Here is a 19,426-nt window from a genome sequence, read left to right as displayed (position 1 = left end):
CCTTCTTCACATATTCCCTTCAAGCTCCAAATTTTTCTCCCTCTACTATGAAGAGTAGTACAGTTGTCCCCCAGATCCTATTTCCATTGCTAGTCAAAACAAAGGGACTCCATTTCCCAGAAACCTGACCTACTTTCATTAGAAAGTAAGGTGTTAGTTTGTTCCTTACACAGATTTGGAAGAAAATAATAATTGTGTCCACTCTCTGCAGAACTGCAGAGACTAGCATGAGAGAAAATGAAGAGAATATCAAAAGACTAGACAATGGCCAAGGAGAAAAATGTGTGGACAGGACCCCTCAGGCTTGGATTACTCACAGCATCACTTTCTGATCTATTTGAAGATGGAGGAATTCCATTGCTTCAGCATAGAGTAAGTGATTAGTCAACAAGATAAAAATGTCAAACAGAAAATTCTGCAGAAAAACAAAATTGTGTACCTGCTCCAAGGACATCAAAACTCTTCTGGAACAGTTCCCTGCTTCATACTTCCATTCTGTCTCCTGCATCTGTAGGTTACATAAATGAAAAAAAAAAAAGTGATCATAGTAATTTTTCTGATGATGACTGTTGCATTAAAATTGTTCTGATGTAATAGTCCCCTCCACAAAGTATTCTGGGAAAATTTGTTTTCCCTGAGAGACATATTTGAGATATAGCTGTACCAGTTTAGATTACATTATGCAGCATGTAGTTGTAAATCTAATTAATATGACTTAAATAATTAAGGCTATTAATTAATATATAAGTCCAAAGATTGACAGAACAAAATCATTACAAGGGTCTTACATTTCATGAAAGATTCTGTTTCCCTCTATCTTTTCAAGACCACCAACTTTAGTGCCTGGCTTTCACGTATGAGGTTGCAATATAGCTACTCCTCCTTCAGTCATCACATTGACATTCCAGGTCAGAAAAAGGGGAAAGCACCAAAAGCCTTCTCCTTGTGAAGTCTTGGCTTTGTATGAAAAAGGGGAAGCTCCCCCCAGTGACATCTGCCTTAATATATACTATTAAGCCAGAGCTTTTCATGTGACCACAACAAATCAAGGAATATTTTAGCTTTTCAACCACTTCAGTAGAGGAAGATAGAGGAATGGGGGCTGTTAATAATGTCTAGTTACAGAACTTTTGTAACTAAAGTGTCTACACTTAACTACTTTGTGACTACAGTGTCCACCACAGTAGCAGACCATGAGTAATGAGTGCGGGCTTCTATCTAATCCTCTGATCTAACTAAACCTCTAACTAAGGGGAAGCCCTTTAACTCTCAGGATTCCAGTTTTCCCATGCAAAAAAAATGGGGGGGAGGAATAAAAAGGAATAATAACATAGAAGATCTCTCATGTTCTATAATTATTTATACCAGGATATCTTTAAGGCAGCATGATGAGGCAGACACTGTATGTTACTTACCCAGGCATCCCTCACTGTCTTCCTCACTGGCAGTGGCCAATTCCCACTGTAAAACCTGGTGGGGTTTTCTGAATCTCTCTTCCAGCTAGAGTATGACCATGTGGCCAAAACTTGGCCAAGAAGACCCAAGGGAATGCATGCCCTGGGGTATTTTCTGAGAACGATCTTGCAACAGGCTATAACATGAATATGTGAGAAGAAGTCTTTTGGCTTCCTCTTCTACCCTCTCCCTTCATCCAATTATTCTTGTCTTCAGACTCAGCTGTATGCATTATAGCACCCATTTTGTATCAATGAGGCAATAAAGCCAAAACATTGCAAATAATGAAATGGAAGGGTGATAATGAATTTTAGTCATCGATAAAATCAATCATGAGAACAGCTTTTCCTGACTTCATGTTATAGGAAACAATAATAGTCCTATTTATGTATGCTATTCCTGTTTGATGCTATTACTTGCAGCCCAAAACATCACACATAAATCAATGATCTAGTAGAAACAATTATAGCTTCAAAATTAGCATATGTCTCACACTTTAGGTGCATATGAATCTGCACAAGTGAGACTTGTTAAAATATAAATTTCTGATGTAGTATGTCTGCGGTGGGGTCTAACATTTTGCATTTCTATCAGTCTGTTCAACACATGATCTGCATCTATACCTTGAATAGCAAGGTTCTAACCTATATTTGGCCATTGTATGACATTGATCAAATTGCATCACTCCTCCAGACTCAATTTTCTCATAGAATCCTGCATCTTATGCTTCTAAGTACTATCACAGAGATATAAGTTCAGTTCTTCCACAAAAGAAGATATACACGAAAAGTGAATTAAGGGGGGATAGATGCTGTAATTTATTTTAAGCCACCTGCCAAATAGTTATTCATCTTTTCTCTTGATACAAACTGTATCCAGGACCAGGGCACACAGTCTAGTACTTGTCTCCATGACTATCCAACTGCCCCACCTCTATAGAAATATCATAGGAAAAAAATGTTAAACTTAGCTAGATTTGCAGATGCTCCTTGGAAACTTACTATGTATAATGTGTGTACTAATCAGAAATTCATTTAATAAATATTTGAAAAGATTTAGAGCAATCCATCCTCTTCTCCACCCCATACTCTTTCAATGAGAATAAAGAATGAATGTGTGTATGTGTGTGTTTTAAGTAACAAAAAAGCCAACCGCCTGCAAGATGGGATTACAGGTGCCTGCCACCACCCCACCTAATTTTTGTATTTTTAGTAGAGATGGAATTTCACCGTGTTGGCCAGGCTGGTCTTGAACTCCTGACCTCAGGTAATCCACCCGCCTCGGCCTCCCAAAGTGCTAGGATTACAGGCGTGAGCCACCATACCTGGCCTCACCCAAGTCTTTTGCATTCTGAAATTCACAACATAAGACACCAAGGACAGTGCTAATTACAAGAAAGACAAGAAGAAAGATTATAGAGTTCATACGATTGCTCAATCTTCTGAGAAACATCTCTCAGCCTGCAATGTTTAGTACCCCACATCAGGCCAGAGAGCTGGTTTTAAAAACTGGTTCCTCCTCAGACTCAGGAAGAGGCTGCTGTGTTTCTCTTTGGAGTTAGGGCCGTATTTCTCAGTCACTGCATTTCTCGGTAACAGGTAACTATTTCTGCTAATGAAGAGGAGAGCAAGTTACCATTAAAAAAAAAAAACAAAAAACAGCCCTGCATAAATTGCAGGAGCATTAATTACTATGGGCCTTAGGCTCCCGGGAATTTATGCAGTCTTTCCAATGTGACTATCATGATTATGTGGTATTTAACTGTATATTTAATTCTCTATAGATATTGCAGACATTTTTCAGCTCTTCTAGAGGAGTTTTTAATCAAAATGAGTTAACACACTCTTCTTCATTCTAAATTAAACTCAATATAGTTATGTGCATCTCAAATGCATGATCACATCCTTGAACTTTTCAAGAGAATCTTTTATAGATAGCTTGTCCTCATTGTCAGTATCTGGAAAACCTTGTATTATCATCTACTCTAGGTTGTGACTTTCAGTATTAGGCTAGTCTGGTGAGGAAATGCCAAAGTGCCCAGTCGAGATCCTTCCACATCACTGGGCTGGAATAATTAGAAGCTAGTGACAGATTCTCAGGGGCTCCCATTATCTTTGATAAAACATACAGAAATACTTTGTTGGTAAAACAGCAGCTATTCAAGATTGTTCCTGACAAGTTTGGGAGCCAAGGGAATCTCATGTTTAGGGCTTTGGTATCCCTACTATCTCTTACAAAATGGAAATATGGCTTGCCTAAGCCAAGTGGGAAGCAGAGTGTTATGGTTAATACTGAGCATCAACTTGATTGGATGGAAGGATGCAAAGTATTGACCCTGGGTATGTCTGTGAGGGTGTTACCAAAGGATATTCACATTTGAGTCAGTGGGCTGGGAAAGGCAGACCCACCTTTAATCTGGATGGGCACCATCTAATTAGCTGCCAATGCCACAAGAATGTAAAGCAGGCAGAAAAACACAAAAAGGCTAGACTGGCTTAGCCTCCCAGCCTACATCTTTCTCCCATGGTGGATGCTTCCTGCCCTCAAACATTGGACTCCAAGTTCTTCAGCTTTTGGACTTGGACTGGCTTCCTTTCTCCTCAGCTTGCAGATGGCATATTGTGGGACTTTGTGATTGTGTGAGTTAATACTATGTAATAAATGCCTATATATATGTGTGTGTGTGTGTGTGTATATATATGCTAATATACATATATATGTTATTATGTGTTATTATATAGGAACAGAACTTATATATATGTGTGTGTGTGTGTATATATATGTATATTAAGAGAACCTTGATGAATACACAGGGCTAAATATGCAAATTTCCGCTTTGATTGGAATATATTTATTTATCTACCAACTGGGATTCTATAGTAGTAGAGACTGAGTGAATGGCATGGAAAAGTGAAGAACTCCTTTTTTTAATGCATGGCCAAACCCCCAAAAAGGCCTTATCTACTGATCACTAGATCAGGACCCATTGGCCCAACAGGTGGTTTAGTTTATCCTTTCAGATTTATTATGTTTTACCAAAAGAGTTCAACCACCCTTCTAAATGACACAGTTCGTGTTCCGATTTCATCCATGTCAGGAAAATAAATAGCATCCTATAAAAGGATCAAATAATACGTGGTTTAAGCCACAACGGAAAATACTTTTCTCCTAAATCTGGAAAACTCAATCTGGGAAAATCATATTGGTAATAAGAAGTTGACTATACATCAAAGGAGAGAATTTAACATAACTTTGGTCAAACCTAAAATTTAGAGATTTTTTGACCATAAAGAATCACATGGCAAATTGGACAACCTCTACAAGGTTACATATGTTTGTCCAGTGCTAGGAAGACCTGACCTTAGCTAAAACAACTGGGTCTTACCCTACTCCTGCAAGTAGCTGGATGCCTGTATTTCAAGAAGACATAACCTACCTGGTTTTGAGAACAGAGTTTGTTTTCTTAGAACACTCCCTCTTCTCCTTCAACTTCCTCATCTAAAAAACAAGGTAGTTGGACTAGATCAGGTTTCTCAACCCTGGATGTATTTGAGTTACGTGGGGAGATTTTTTTTTAATGTGATGCCCAGGTCTTAACCTAGACTAATTAAATCAGACTCTCCAGGGATGGGGCTATTTGTTTAAAGTTCCTTGGGTGATGCTAATGTTTAGCCCCAGCTAAGACCCATGATACCAGGTAATTCCTGAATGCACACCTATATGAATATTCTGTAACTTTCAGTTTGATATCATCTGCAACATTCATCCTCTCTGAACCTTTCTTCTGTCTTGGGAAAGCAGAATTCTGACATGACCCTAAACAAGTTATGCCCTTGAAGAAAACCCCTTTGAATGAATATTGGCTAGCTTCTCGTCAAGAGACCATGCCAAAGGTGATGAAGTATCACTCCCATGATCGTGCCATGTTACATACAGCAGACTGAAGTGAGATTTTCTTCTGCTGGCTTGAAAGAAGCAAACCGCCATGCTGTGAGTAGATCTCTGTTATGAACTGAATGTTTGTGTGCCTCCAACATTTATATGTTGAAATATAATCACCAATGTGATAGCATTAGCAGGTGGAACCTTGGGAGACATTTAGGTCATAACAGTGGAACCCTCATGAATGAGATTAGTGCCTTTGTAAGAAGAGGCCAGAGTACTAGCGCACTCTCTCATGCTAGTGCAACGTGAGGACAAAACTAGAAGTTAAAAGTCTGCATCCAGAAGAGGTCCCTCACCAGAACCAGACCAGGTCTCAGGTCTCCCACTTGTAAAATGAGAGAGGTAGAAGAGTTTCCCTCCAATTATAAAATTCTATGATCGTTAACTCTTAGCATGGTGAACACATCAGTATGCAGTATGCAGTTTGAAGTTAGTCTAACCTGAATTTAAATTCTGGCCCTACTACTTATCAGTGTAGATCTTTGGCCAAAAGGTTTATTGATCTTACTAAGCTTCCGTTTCCCCTTCTATAAAACTAGAATAATAAAACTCCCCAATCTTCTAGCATTTGGATGGGTTGATTATATGAGTAAATGGATGTAATAGTCTTAACAAACACAGGACTTAACACATAGTAATGACTCAAAAACGGTAATGGTGATGGCTTTGGCTTTTGTTACAAGCTCTTTACTTGATTCTTTTAGAGACAATTTGTTTACTTTTAGCATCCATTATGATTCTTCCAAGAATAGCATTCAGGACACCTGAAAGGTCTACTAGGCACATTTTGAAATGTGGAGTTGGAAGAGAAGGCAATCGTGGTATACAATGTCTTCAGAGGAAGGCAGTGTCCTGTTCCAGAGCTAGCAGGTAGAGGCAATCTCCTCTAAGCCCTCGTGACTATTTTCATGAAGCAAGCTTCAACAATAAGAGGGCCAACACCAAAAGGATAAACATGACATATTGACAACGTATTCTCATTAGTTTATATGGGTTAAAGAGCAAAAACATGAAGATTTTACCCATTCTTTAACTTGTCCCTTACATATTTTTCCCTTTTGACTATTAGAGCTGTTCTTTTTCAGGCACTGTTCTGAACTACTTTCAGAGCCCAGATGTAGCTCTTTAGAAGTCAAAAGATGGGAAGAAGTTTGACAGCCTGAAAAGTCTTCAAAAATTATTGTGTTTGAACTACATCCTCTGGTAAGACCAGCCAAAAACATACTCTTTGCTCAAGCAGAGCTGCAAAAAAAATAAGTTCCAAAGTTTGCTTTTGAGAGCCTCATACTAAATGTAGAGAAGATAAAACTGGGTCCCACGAGAGACTTTCTACTTGGCTGAGAAGAGCTTCCAAGAAAGATGCCTACCAATCCTCAGAACTTACATTCATTTGGCAAGGAGTGGACTGCTTTTCAGAAGAGAAATAAGAAATTGAAGTAAGAGATACTTCCTGTTCATGAAAAATAAAAGTTCTTTAAAAAGAAGAAACAAAGTTATTAGTGAATAATTTAAGAAAACATTAAATTAAATTGAAATATGAAAGTGGGAACATAACTAATTCATTACCAGAAATTTGGTGTGAGCTAAAAACAAAGAGCTTTAAATAAGTCTGTGGACAGGAAAGCCATAAGAAATCATGAGCTTCAAACTAGAGCTATTGGAAGTATTCAGAGAGTTGTCACAAATGCCAAGCACACCTACCCACAAAAGGTCCCTTATTGATACCATCAGAAAACTAACTTAGTACACTTTGGTTTCCATGTTGTATTCTTATTTCTTGCAGACACAAAGGAATGACAGAGAAGACAAGATTTTTTTTTTTTCAAAATCCTTATCTAAAGCATACTAAACTACTGTTAGTACCATGATGTTTATTTGAGGGGCAATCTGAATGAAATTTGCCTTTGTGGAGTAGTTATATTCACTGCAAGCTTTATTATTAAAATAAGAAGCAAATGCCCCATGAGAACAATGTTCAAATGTACAATTAGTCCTTGCTCACACAAAATTGAACATGACTGCTCGCCTCCAGAGATCTTCTCTGGTTCACTCTGCAGATGCAAAGCTGAAAATAGAGCTGTCTAAAAGACTAAGAAGGAAGAGATTACATGGAAGAAGGAAAGGTGAAAGCAACTCAGAAATTGTGCTCAGTATGGCTTCTTAGCTCCTGCTGTAGGAAGAGCTAAGAAAAAAAAAGTTTTAGGATCTACTGCATATACTACAAATCCCAATGGAGAGGTCTTTCCACACTTGGAAACAAAGGCCTAGATCCAAAGAACTGAATCATGCAAGCTGGGTGCAGAAAGTTGTAAAAAACTGTCTCAGGTGTTCACAATACTCTTGTGGCAATTCTGGGACCAAATCAATACTTTTTTCCTGGTATTTTTCTAGGTCTAGTACTTCTCCAAGCAATTGGAAAATTATGTATTAAACCCTAGTCATGTCTTGAATCAAAATGGAATTTAAAGAACAACATTCTAGGGAGAGGAGGAAATGGAGAGTTACTAATAAATCAGAATCAAGTTTCAGTCAAGCAAAATAAGTAAACTCTGGAGATATTCTGTACAACATAGTATCTATAGTCAACAATAATGTATTATACACTTAAAATTTGGTTAAGAGGGTAGATTTCATGTTAAGTGTTCTTATCAAAATAAAATAATAGTTTTTAAATTAAAAAATGTCATTAAGTATTTTTCCTTCCTAGACTGCAGAGGACTTGAGTATAGGAACTGTGGCTTATTCACATTGGATTTCCACCATCAAGTCAAGTACATGTTCAACAAATGTACTTGGACATTTATTTTCTGCTTCCAACCAGGTCAAATAAGAGTTGTCCATATTTCTCCCATAATTCACAAAACTGATAGCCAATTGGATGTAGTTTTCTAGACAAATGATACTACATGGAAATTAAAATATTTTAAAATATTTTATGAATAGTCACATCACAGATTAAGAAGCAAAATGACAAATATACCTATAAAAACTATTTAGCCTCATTTGTAATCAAATACATAGAAATTAAAACATTGAGATAGCATCTTTCTTATAAAAATGGTAAAAATAAAAATATCAATGATGGTGGGGATGATAGAAAATGGTCATACTCATCCACTGCTAAGAGTACAAAGTGGTCCAGTCTTTCCTGGTGGTGGCTGGTGGTGGGGGTAGGGTTGGCAATATTTTTTAAGTGCTTTAAAAATTCACGTATCCTTTTGATTCAAAATTCTACTTCTATGAATGTATCCTAAGAAAATATTTAAGAATGTGCATAAGCATTCAGCTTTAAGAATATTCAGCACAGTACTTTTTATAATAGTGAAAAAAACCAGAACTTAAATTTTAAAAATCATGTCAGTTAAATGAATCACTCTATATCTATATAATGGAATGCCATTTGCCATTGAAAATTACACTGAAGATTTTTTATAGACATAAAGATATAGTTGCAGAATATTGGTTGTGAAAAAGAAGGTTACAGAAATTATGAGTTTATTTTGGTAGATGTAAAGTGTAAAAGGTAAAAATGTGGAGAGGTTTTGATGGTATTTGGTATTTGGGGTCAGAAAACTCAGGAATGCCTGGCTTTTGCCCTGCTAAGTTTTCCTATTTGTTAGCATTCCCAAAGTAGAGCAATACAAGAAACAAATCCAAATAGTAAACAGAGTACCAGTTTATTAACTGCGTCACTGCCTGAAATGTCCATCAAGACAGTTAAAGGTGAACTGGGAGCCTAAGTGGGACCTCTGCCATATCACCACAGCCAGAACCAAAAGTTCTGTTTAGCCGTGCATACAGAGAGAGGAGAGTTGGGCCCTGGTTTATTGATCTCACTGCATGGAATGAGGAGAGCCAACGAAAGTAAACTATCTGGGAGCCACCTTTTAAATACGGCAACCTGGCCCAGTGGGAAACATGGGCCTATGAATGCCATAGAATGTTATCAATGAAATGAAAAGCTTTCCTTCCCTGGAATGACAGGGTAGTGCTGGGGGAGATATGCTGCCTACCTGCGGAATGAAAGACAGACCTGGCACCATAAGGTTCCTTTCCTGCTACATTGTTTCAATAATCTTCTACTGCATAACAACAAGTCCAAACCTCAGTGACTTAAAACAACAATGACATTATTTCTCACAATTCTGTGGGTTGACTGTGGTCTAAACTGAAGCTCTGCCCAATGTAGTACAGCTGAGATTCCTCATGCACCTGCATTCAGCTCGGAGCTCTGGTGTAGAGCCTCCTAGGGGGCTTCTCATTCTCTAGAGTCTCACTCATCATTCAGGACAGTTACTCCAAATTCCTTATGCATGGGGACTAGCTTTAAAGAGGGAGTGTTCTAAGAAAATAAACTCTGCTCTAAATATGTACCCAGGATTTGTTTTAATCAGATATGGTAAAGCAGACAAGGAAATGGCTGCCACAAAGGAGGAATATCATAAGCACAGACCTGTAGAAACAGGAGGCATAGCCTGATGTGCTGGTCCACGGAGGGAAGCACTAAAGTCAGTTAGGAAGCAGAAGTGGGAGAAGGACTGGAATGACTGAGACCTTTTGTTGGAGTTTTCACGAGAAGGAATGGAAGGGGCCGGGTAAGTATGCTGAGTAAGCTTAAGACTAGAAAGTTTTCATCATTTCAGAGGGCTCTGGGCTATAGGGGTGCTTGCTGGTTGTCTGATACCTGGCCCTGGGGTGATTTAGGATAGAAGGAATGTTGGATTGGTGTGTGAGAGATAAAGAAGATGATTGAGGGTGTGGGCTCTGGGCTGGTTGGTTTGTATATCAAAGGTACTCTCACAGGGGACTCATTTGCTATGTCTAGGAATTAGCTAGCCCTGGAATGGACATTCTCTCCAGGATCAAGTCCCCAAATGCCAGAGAATCAAAATATACAGAAAATAAGAAAGTAAAGTCAATGCAAACCCTGAAATGCAAGCTCTCACCATGCCTCTTCTTGCATAATGTTTGCTGGGATCCCATTGATAAGAACAAATCACATGGCCAAAGCAAGAGACAAACTGGGAAAGGACTAAACAAGGGCATAAATATGGGAGATATAGTCTACTCAGGGCCATCAATGTAATGGTTACTACATAAATATTTCTGCATAAAAGGATATTTGCCAAGGTCAACAAAGGCCACTTCTAGAGTCTAGAGCTACTTATTTTGTTCCTATTTATTAGATTTTCTTATGTTCAACAATGAATATACACTGCATATAAAATAAAGCCAACATTAATTGACAAAACAAATACTACTATCTTAAATCAGGTTCTCTAGAAGAACCTAAGATGGGTATTCTTATGCAGGTGATTTAGTGCCCCCAGAAGAAAACAAGCCATAAGAGAGTAAGAGGAGCAGGACAGGGCAGGTGAAGAAGCTGAACGAGAAACTCAGTCTCAGCCTGAACACAAGAAACTCTGCAGAATGAGCAGCACCATGAGTTGTCTCATCTTGAGGAAATGGGATTGGGCTTTTGTGCCCTATTTCAGTCAGTTATCAGCTGTGGCTACTCCTCGGAAGGAGAGCATACCTTTCAGCATCTCCTAGAAATACAGGTCTCATGGTAGAGGACAAGTCTCTGTAGAAGGGTTCAGCTTTCAGCCCTCTCTTAGTCCATTCAGGCTGCTATAACAAAATACCATAGACTGGGTAAATTTTTTAACAACAGAAATGCATTGCTCACAGTTCTGAAGACCGGAAGTCCAACATAAACGTGCCATCAGGTTCTATGTTTGTTGAGGGCCCATTCCTCATAGATGGCACCTTCTTGCTACATCTGCACATGGAGTAAATGGCAAACAAACTCCCTCAGGCTTCTTTTATGAGGATACTACTCCCATTCATGAGGATGGGGCTCTCATGACCTAATCACCTCCCAAAGACACCACCTCTTAATACTACTACACTTGGTAATTACATCTCAACCTATAAATTTTGAGGGGACACAAACTTCAGACCACAGCAAGTTCTTATCAGGTAATACCTAGAGCAGCGAGAGGAGGAGTGCAACACTCTATGGGGCCAGCAGCATCTACTAAAACTACCCTCAGTTGTTCCAAAGAGCCCATCTCTGTAATGTCTCACATGAGCACCTCCGACCCCCACCATATATACTCTAAATATGACCTCTAAACAGAAAATAGACAGGAAGTAATATCAGTTGGATGAATGAATGTTCAGTATGTACTACTCCGAACTTCTCCAGCTCTTGAATTTATATACTGTGAATCCTTAGAATCCTTAGTGATCCTCGGGGATACCATGACTTCCGGGTAGGGAGTGGGAATCTAGAGAGTGTCCCAGGACATTATGGATAAAATAGCACTCTTTTCTCTTTTAGTAGCTCTATAACCCTGATGATAAGGAAAGCTTTGCTAAATTTTCAAAAAATTTCTCCTCTGGACTAAAAGCATGCATGAGAAATTTCAAGGGGGAAGGCCTATTTTTTCTAAAGGTTACAGGTCTAAATTATAAACTCAAGTCAATAAGATAGATGTCTAAAACTTCTAAAAATAGAGGTGGATAATAAGAGTGCTTTCTCAACCAAAGCCACAACCTTCCCTCTGCTGCACTTAGAGAAAGCAGCAGAAACTAATCTTTCTCCCCAAGTGGAAAAATGGGTAATAGAATTCTACCAGATGCCTTGGATTTTGTGCACTGATGATGTATTTCCATCAATCTCATTTAATTTCTGTCTGAAGTCTTATTTTCAAGCCAACCATTACATTCAATTACTGAATCAGGCCATATCTACCAAGATGCTATCAGGGAAGAAAAAAGAAAATGTCTTTTATTAGCAGACACACTTATTTTCTGTTTTTTACCATCAATGATGACAAGTCTTGACTGAAGGAGGTATGATAGTGGTTCGTGGAATCTTAAGTAAGCAATCTGATAGAGGTTCTTGGAAACATGGAGAATGCTGGAGGTTTTTCTTAGGTGAACTTCAGACAGGACAGGGAAGGGCTTCATCGAAAGAACTCGAGCTTTATTAAGTGGAAAGATAGACAATTTTTTTTTTAAAGGAGTCAAAGTTTCCGGCACTGACATGATCCAAGTGAGATGGGGTAAGAGGTCAAAGTTCTGCCCATCCAGCTTTTTCTCAGACCCTACTGCCTTCAACAATTAGCCTACATGACTAGGTCATGTAGCTGATTAAAATAACTGAGGCCAGAAAGGAAGAAAATGGGAGAGGGGCACAAAGCTATACAGCTAGCTAGGGAGAGAAAACTAGTTTAGAAGTGGGATGATCTTTCTACATATTGCTCAATCATTGATTAAATACTATTTTATTTTTTTCAATCCAGGTGACACATTTTAGACATTTTTAGGATTTTTTAAAATAACAATAAATCCACAGAACCAAAAAAAAGTAAATTTTTTAACATATTATATTTCTTGTTTGGGATTTGGACATTTTGCAACCCTCAATTTCCCCATGGAAGATTTGCATGGAGGCACACGTCTAGAAAAGTAGTTTTGTGTTTCTAAGCTTCAATTTCAATTATTTCTCAATACTGAGCACTCCCCCGCCATGCTTTCTCTTCTCCCCTTTCCCTCTTTCCATCTATCCTCCTCTCTCCTCCTTTTCTCACACTTCCATAAAGTATTTGACAGATCAGTCTATTTCCTTTCTCACAGGGGCTCACCATAGGCCATCTGGTTGTGTGATTCCCAGGGAAAAGCTTGTGACGACTCTAGGTGACTCCACAGAATAGCAACAGTCTTTTGAAGATGCCAGCTGCCTTTCCTCTTTCTTGGAAGTTAGAAAAAGATAGCTCCACATGCTGGCACTTCCTCCCACTGAGAAGCTGACTTTGGAACAGGCGCCAGCCCAGCAGGGGTCCTCTAATGTTGGCCTGAAAACTGACTCCATCAGGCAGGAGGCATGGATGTGATAATATTCATAGTCCCGGGGGGCTCCCACCCTGGGTGTTGCCCATCTTCCAACTGACAGGCTTCTGCAGCTGCCAATGGACAGGAAGAAGAAAATATTCTAGAGTCCATTTCACAACTAGAAGATCTGAGCCAGTTCTAGTTACTTCGTTTAGAAGACATTAGGTGAAATCACATGAAATTGCGATATTTGACTGGTTAGCGTACAAAAATGGTCAAACTTAGTCTCATATGGTTTAACCTAATCTATCCTGTATGATCTGTCTGAATGACAAAGAAATCATGGAAGAAAATAAAATATTTAGAGGGCCTTTATTCATCATAGTGACTGCATCAGTCCCATGTTCAAAAATATTCAGTTGATCACTATTAGCTTACATTCATCAGAGTGAAGAGCAAAGCCCTCTAGAGAGGCCTCAGCCTGCTCATCAGGAGTATTCATTCCTACTTCCCAGCACCCACCAACACTTTTCTCAGAATCTTTCCAATTTTTTCTCTTACTTCACCTCTTAAAGTTCAGTATATGTAAAAGGAGTTTGTCAAAAGGTCCCAAATTTCCTCTAATTCGTTTAAACATTCAATTTAATCCAGTCTTACTAAAAGCAAAGGATAACAGAAATAAGAATTATAACCAATGTATAGCAAAGAAGTCAGCATTCTTTTCCAGACCCTGAATATTTATCTAAAACTGACATCAACAAATTCAAAAGGTAATTTTTTGAGTTTCTGTTCAAACAGCAATACACAGCTTGATAATAAATTGCTTGATCTTTAACCAATAAAAGGAGAGGCGTGTGGAATAAGCCTTAGTTCAGGGGATTCTTCCAGGGGTTGAGGAAATTGTCAATTGTGTATTTGCCAGGGCAATACTTCCCAAAATCCCTGTGTGGAAAAAAAAAAAAAAAAAAAAAGGCATTTCCAGTATCTGAGAGGGGGGCACTCATGTTGGATCTTCCTCAAGGTGTTCCCTAGGTGATCAGTTTCACAGGAAACTGGACTTTCTGGCACCATGTCCTTCCATGATAGGGTTGGACTATCTGAATCATGGGCAAGTCAGGTCTCAACTGACCCTCTTGCTAACACTCAGACTGCAAGGTTACTGGGGCTGGTTAAGAACTGCAAACATGTCTACTACAGGGACCCAGTCCTCTTGGCTGGATCTTTCTTCCCAGTGATTCTACAGACTGTATTTCCTATGCTATACTCTGCCCCTGACAATGGACCAAGATTTATTTTCCAGGATATTACTAATTAGAACCATTTTACATGCAATAGTCCCTTCTAGCACATTTTTTACCCCTTCCTGTTTACACATAACTCTTCTCTTACATTTTCCTAGTGAACACTTTCTCCCTTGACTTCTTTTAACCCTTTAGAGGGGTTGAATTGGGGGTTGATGAAAGCCTGTTTTGTATGTCTCCCCAAAGACATAATTCATGCCCCCTGTGATATGGATCCACAGGGCAACTAGTTCACCTGGGAGTCAATTGCAATGAACACCTGTAGGAGACTAGGGAAGTGAGACAAGGAAGGGAAGGAGCCAGCAGAGGGTTCAATATCAGTCAAGTTACTACTGTGGGCAACTGGAGAAGGAGTAAATGAGTAACTCAGGGAGCCAGTGTAGGACACTGTTATCGCAATGAAGGGGTAAAACAGAAGTAGAATTTATATGTCAACTCCCCTCAGTCATTGGGAGAGAGCTGCTGTGAAGTGGAGGAGTGGTGAATCCTTCAAAATTTTTGACCACCTGGCAGGTACGCAAAGCAATCTTTGGGGCCAGAGAAAGATGTTAGAAAAAAAAATTGGAGGCATTTTGAAGGTAAACAGATGCAGGGTGGACGAAAGGGTGCATTGGGGATACTGATGGTGTCTGCTACAAAGCTAAAACTCAGTTTGAAAGAACAAAAGCAAAAAAAGGTTAAAGGAATCAGGAAAGACAGACAGAAAGATGCCAGTCAGAAAAAAGAAAAAAAAAAGAAAACAAAAGCTGTGTGATAGAATTTTAGCTGAGCTAATCCATTCCTAATTTCCAGCACAGATCATCCACAAATTTTACTGAAATGTTGCTTGTTAAAAAGAAGGCACTACCCCCCACATTTCATGGTTGAAGAAGAATTGAACCCAACTTTTGCACAGTTTCCATAATTTTCCAACTCACACCTCTTTTCTTCAATTTAGACCCATCTCCCTGCCACCCAGCGTGCTCATGCCAGGCTCACTTTAACTGCTATGCGTTTTCTCATGCTGTTTAGCCTTCCGGGAATCCTCTCCACATCATGGAAAGCCTTCCCATCTGTAAGATCTACCTCAGACTCTCCTCTGACCAGTGAGGTCCTGTCAACACTCCACACCTCCTGATTGCCCTCTCCTCTTCTCATCTAGCCAATGGTTATGGTGGACAGAAAAATGGCCCCAAAGAGGCACCTGTCCTAATCCCTAAAACCTGTGAACATATTGCCTACCTTGGCAAAGGGGATTCTACAGATGTGATTAAATTGACATGAGATATTCCTTTTCTCCAAGTGAGCCCAATGTAATCACAAGAGTCTTTAAGACACAGAAGAGGGAGGGTGAAGATTCAGAGTCAAAGAGAGATCTGAAGAGGCTATAGTGCTAGCTTTGAAGATGGAGGAAGAGGCCACAGGCCAAGGGATACAGATAGCCTGTAGACCTCAGAAAAGTCATGGGAACAGATTCTTTCTAGAGCCTGCTGACACCAGTGGAACCTATTTTGGACCTCTGACCTCCAGAGCAGCAAGATAATAAATTTGTCTTGTTTTAAGTAACTATGTTTGTTGTAATTTGTTACAGCAACAAGAAGTAACTAATAAAGTGGTTCTTAAGGCATGCTCCTCAGCATTCTGGATATTTTTAGGGCCTTTCTGCAACAAATTCAACTAGAGAACTCTATATTTTTCAGATTTACCACATAGACTTCTCTATCATATTTCATCTGAAGGAAATATTTGCTCTTAAAAATAGGTGAAATCTTATAACATATCATAGTTTATGTATTTAATTGTTTTCCTTACATATGACACATTGACTAAGAACATGGATTCAGGAGTTTGGTTGCCTCGACTTAAACCCCAGCTCTGTCACTTACTAGTTGTGTAATCTTGAGCAGATTACTTAACCTCTCTGTGCATGGCTTATTCATCTATAAAATGAGGATAAAATAATATCTACCTCTATTGAATTGGATAGTGTCCTCTCAAAATTCAGATCCTTCCCAGAACCTAAGAATGTGACCCTATTTAGAAACATGGTCATTGCAGATATTATTAGAGTAGATGACATCATTCAACATGATTGGTGTGCTTGTAAGAAAAAGAGAAACACAGGGAGAACGCCATTTGTCAATGGAGGGAAAGGTTGGAGTCATCCATCTACAAGCCAAGGAATACCAAAGACACTCAGCAACACCAAGGTAAGAGAGAGACGTAGAACAGAGTCTCCTCTAGAGGCCTCAGAGAAAGCATGCCCCTGCCAACATCTTGATTTTAGACTTGTGGCCTCCAAAACTGTAAGAAATTTCTATTGTTTTAAGCCACTGTATTTGCGGTACATTGTTAAGGACAGCCCTAAGAAACTAATGCTCTATTTTACAGTTTTTGCAAAGACTACATTTGTTAATAATACGTATAAAGTCCACAGACCAGACCCTGCATATTATTAAAGGATAGTTGTTATTGTTTCATTTCATAAGTATTAACCTTATTATCATTGAATTTAAAAATACAAATTTCAGCCATTTATTGTGTGCCTCCCAGCACTATTTTTAAGCATCTCATGTATTCTGTTACCCAGGATGTTGCTCAGGGTGCCTGAGCTGAAATGACCCTCCGAACTAAGCCTCTGGAGTGGCTGGGACTACAGGTATGCACCATCATACCCAGCTAATTATTTTTTAATTTTTTATATTTATAGAGACAGTCTTGCTATATTGCTCAGGCTAGTCTTGAACTCCTGACCTTAAGCAATCCTCATGCCTCAGTCTCTTAAGTGCTGGGATTACAAATGTGAGCCTGAGACTGCTTTCTGTACTTCCTTAGAATTCCCTTCTGTGTGCAGCCTGCTGCAAGAAGGGGCCCGGTGGGCACATGTTTGTTTTGAAGAGGTGAGTCCTCTGCATTCTACTCAGAATCTTTCACAGTCCTGGGTGTTAGACCGAGCAGCAGTTCTCAAAGTAGAGTCTAAAAATCCTTGAGGGTTACCAAAATGGTTTCAGGGATTCCACAACGTCCCTGTCTTTGCCAGTTGAAGTATCTGTGTGCCTGATTGTTTCATATATTTCAACCAAACCAATATATTCCAACAGATTGAATGCAAAAGCAGATGTTTGATTCCAGATGTCTTCCAGTAAGCTAGAGGTTAAAGAGGTTTACAAAATGTAAAACAATGCCACTCTTCTCAGTATATTTTCTTGGTTTTTGAAAATAAAAGTGTTTTTAATAAAAATATTTATATTAAGATATGAGTTTATTATTTTAAATATACTAATAAATCTTTTAAATTTTTTGTTTTTATTTCTAATATTATAGCTATAGAGAGCTATATCACACATCAATATGAGCCCTTGAGGGTTCTCAATAATTTTTAAAAGTGTAAAGGGGTTCTGAGACAAAAAAGTTTAAGAAATGCTGGTATAGTGGCTTTACATTTTGATATTTTATTTATTTTTAATCTCTCAGGAAGCTGGTCTTCACTCACTATGTGGCTTCCATACAAAATTGATGGTATCATCCTTCTGGGGGGTTGATTTGAGCAGTAAGATTCCAGAAAATTGTTTTATGCTTTTTTTTAAACACTGGCTGGGGTGAGAGTATATATAATTAAATGTGTATTTGTTTCTGTGTATATTTGTGTACACCAATCCTACCACTTAATACACACATTCCAATCGAAACTTGAGGAACGAGCAAGGGTAAAAATAGATGGGTAAAAAAAATATAAGGGTAAAAAAAGATGTATTCAATAAGGATGGATATAAGTTGGGACGTTTAGTTACAGAGTCACAAAGACAAGTGCCTAAGAGAAATGATGTTGACTACAGAGCTCATGCTCCTTTTATATGAGCAAATAACAAAGGAATTTATTTTGGGATTCTCTGACTTCTTTCCCTCATTTATTGTTATTTTGGGAGGCCATCCAAATTGTCTTTAACTTTTAACTTTATGTATAATCCCAGACACCAATCAAAACTCTCCAAGTGAGCATGGCAAAGCTTGAGCCATGGCAAGATTTTCTTTCTTGCTTAAGATGACAGGTAGGAATCCAGAAAAGCCAGATGTGGTATCTGAACCCAATTTTCCTCGGCAAGAAGGCAGCTTCCATAATTCTAAAAGGACTCCAGGATACCTCATGCTAAAGTGTTTATGTCTTGCATCCATCTCTGAGTCTTTAGAGGATGCCATTTCTGAGCAACCCAATAAGAGAGCCCACCTGGACCCAGCCAGGCTGCTGAGGAGGCAGCTTCTGAATGCTGGCCAAATTCTGATCATTGTGTTCCAACAGCCTCATTTCCCAATGGCTCAAGATTCCCTTCGAGAAACAAGGACAAGACCCAAGCATATGTTGTTTTGAGAGAAAGTTATTTCGTGCAGATTCCTAATCCCCTCTTCATGAAAAAAATGGAATTTATACTTGTTTACCCATCTGTGTTCTTGCCAGAGAAGAGAATTCACACCAGCTCTGTGGAAGGCATTAATCCCTTCACTAAATCCTTGCAGCTATGTTTTCAAACTGGCCTGAAATATGAACCGATTCTCCCTGTGTATTGCTGCAGTGACCTGAGAACTCTCCTAAGGGAGCTAGATACTAGAAGGCAGGCTGAGCCAGGAACGATCTTCATGCGCAACTGCAAAACTCGTATTTCCCAAACAAGAGTTTTTCTTCGGCTTCCCTAAACCTCTTATTACCTTCCTTTTGGTAAGAGGTGCCCCTCCCCTAAATTAATGGTCTGGGTAATGATGAAGATTATGACAATAATAACAATGACAACAATGATGATGTTGACAATGATATAATGGGTTTACTAAACCATGGAATATTGTATTTTGTATGCTTTTTTTTCCCAATCACTTTACTATCCTGTAACAATACTCCAGGAATATTACATAAT

General features: G+C 38.9%; 1 long non-coding RNA gene across 5 annotated transcripts in view; it reads right to left on the bottom strand.

Annotated features, from left to right (window-relative positions):
- The window catches only part of LOC139361852 (uncharacterized), a 324,906-nt gene that overhangs the window by 298,009 nt on the left and 7,471 nt on the right, over positions 1-19,426 (bottom strand). For all 5 annotated transcript variants that reach the window (XR_011619612.1, XR_011619615.1, XR_011619614.1 and 2 more), the window contains exon 2: positions 440-508. This is a non-coding gene — a long non-coding RNA (uncharacterized lncRNA). The remainder of the gene's footprint in view (positions 1-439; positions 509-19,426) is intronic.

The sequence above is a fragment of the Macaca nemestrina genome, chromosome 2 (assembly GCF_043159975.1).
Source record: "Macaca nemestrina isolate mMacNem1 chromosome 2, mMacNem.hap1, whole genome shotgun sequence".
Lineage (NCBI taxonomy): Eukaryota > Metazoa > Chordata > Mammalia > Primates > Cercopithecidae > Macaca > Macaca nemestrina.
The sequence above is the reverse complement of the archived record's forward strand: the minus strand, read 5'-3'. Positions and strand labels throughout refer to the sequence as shown.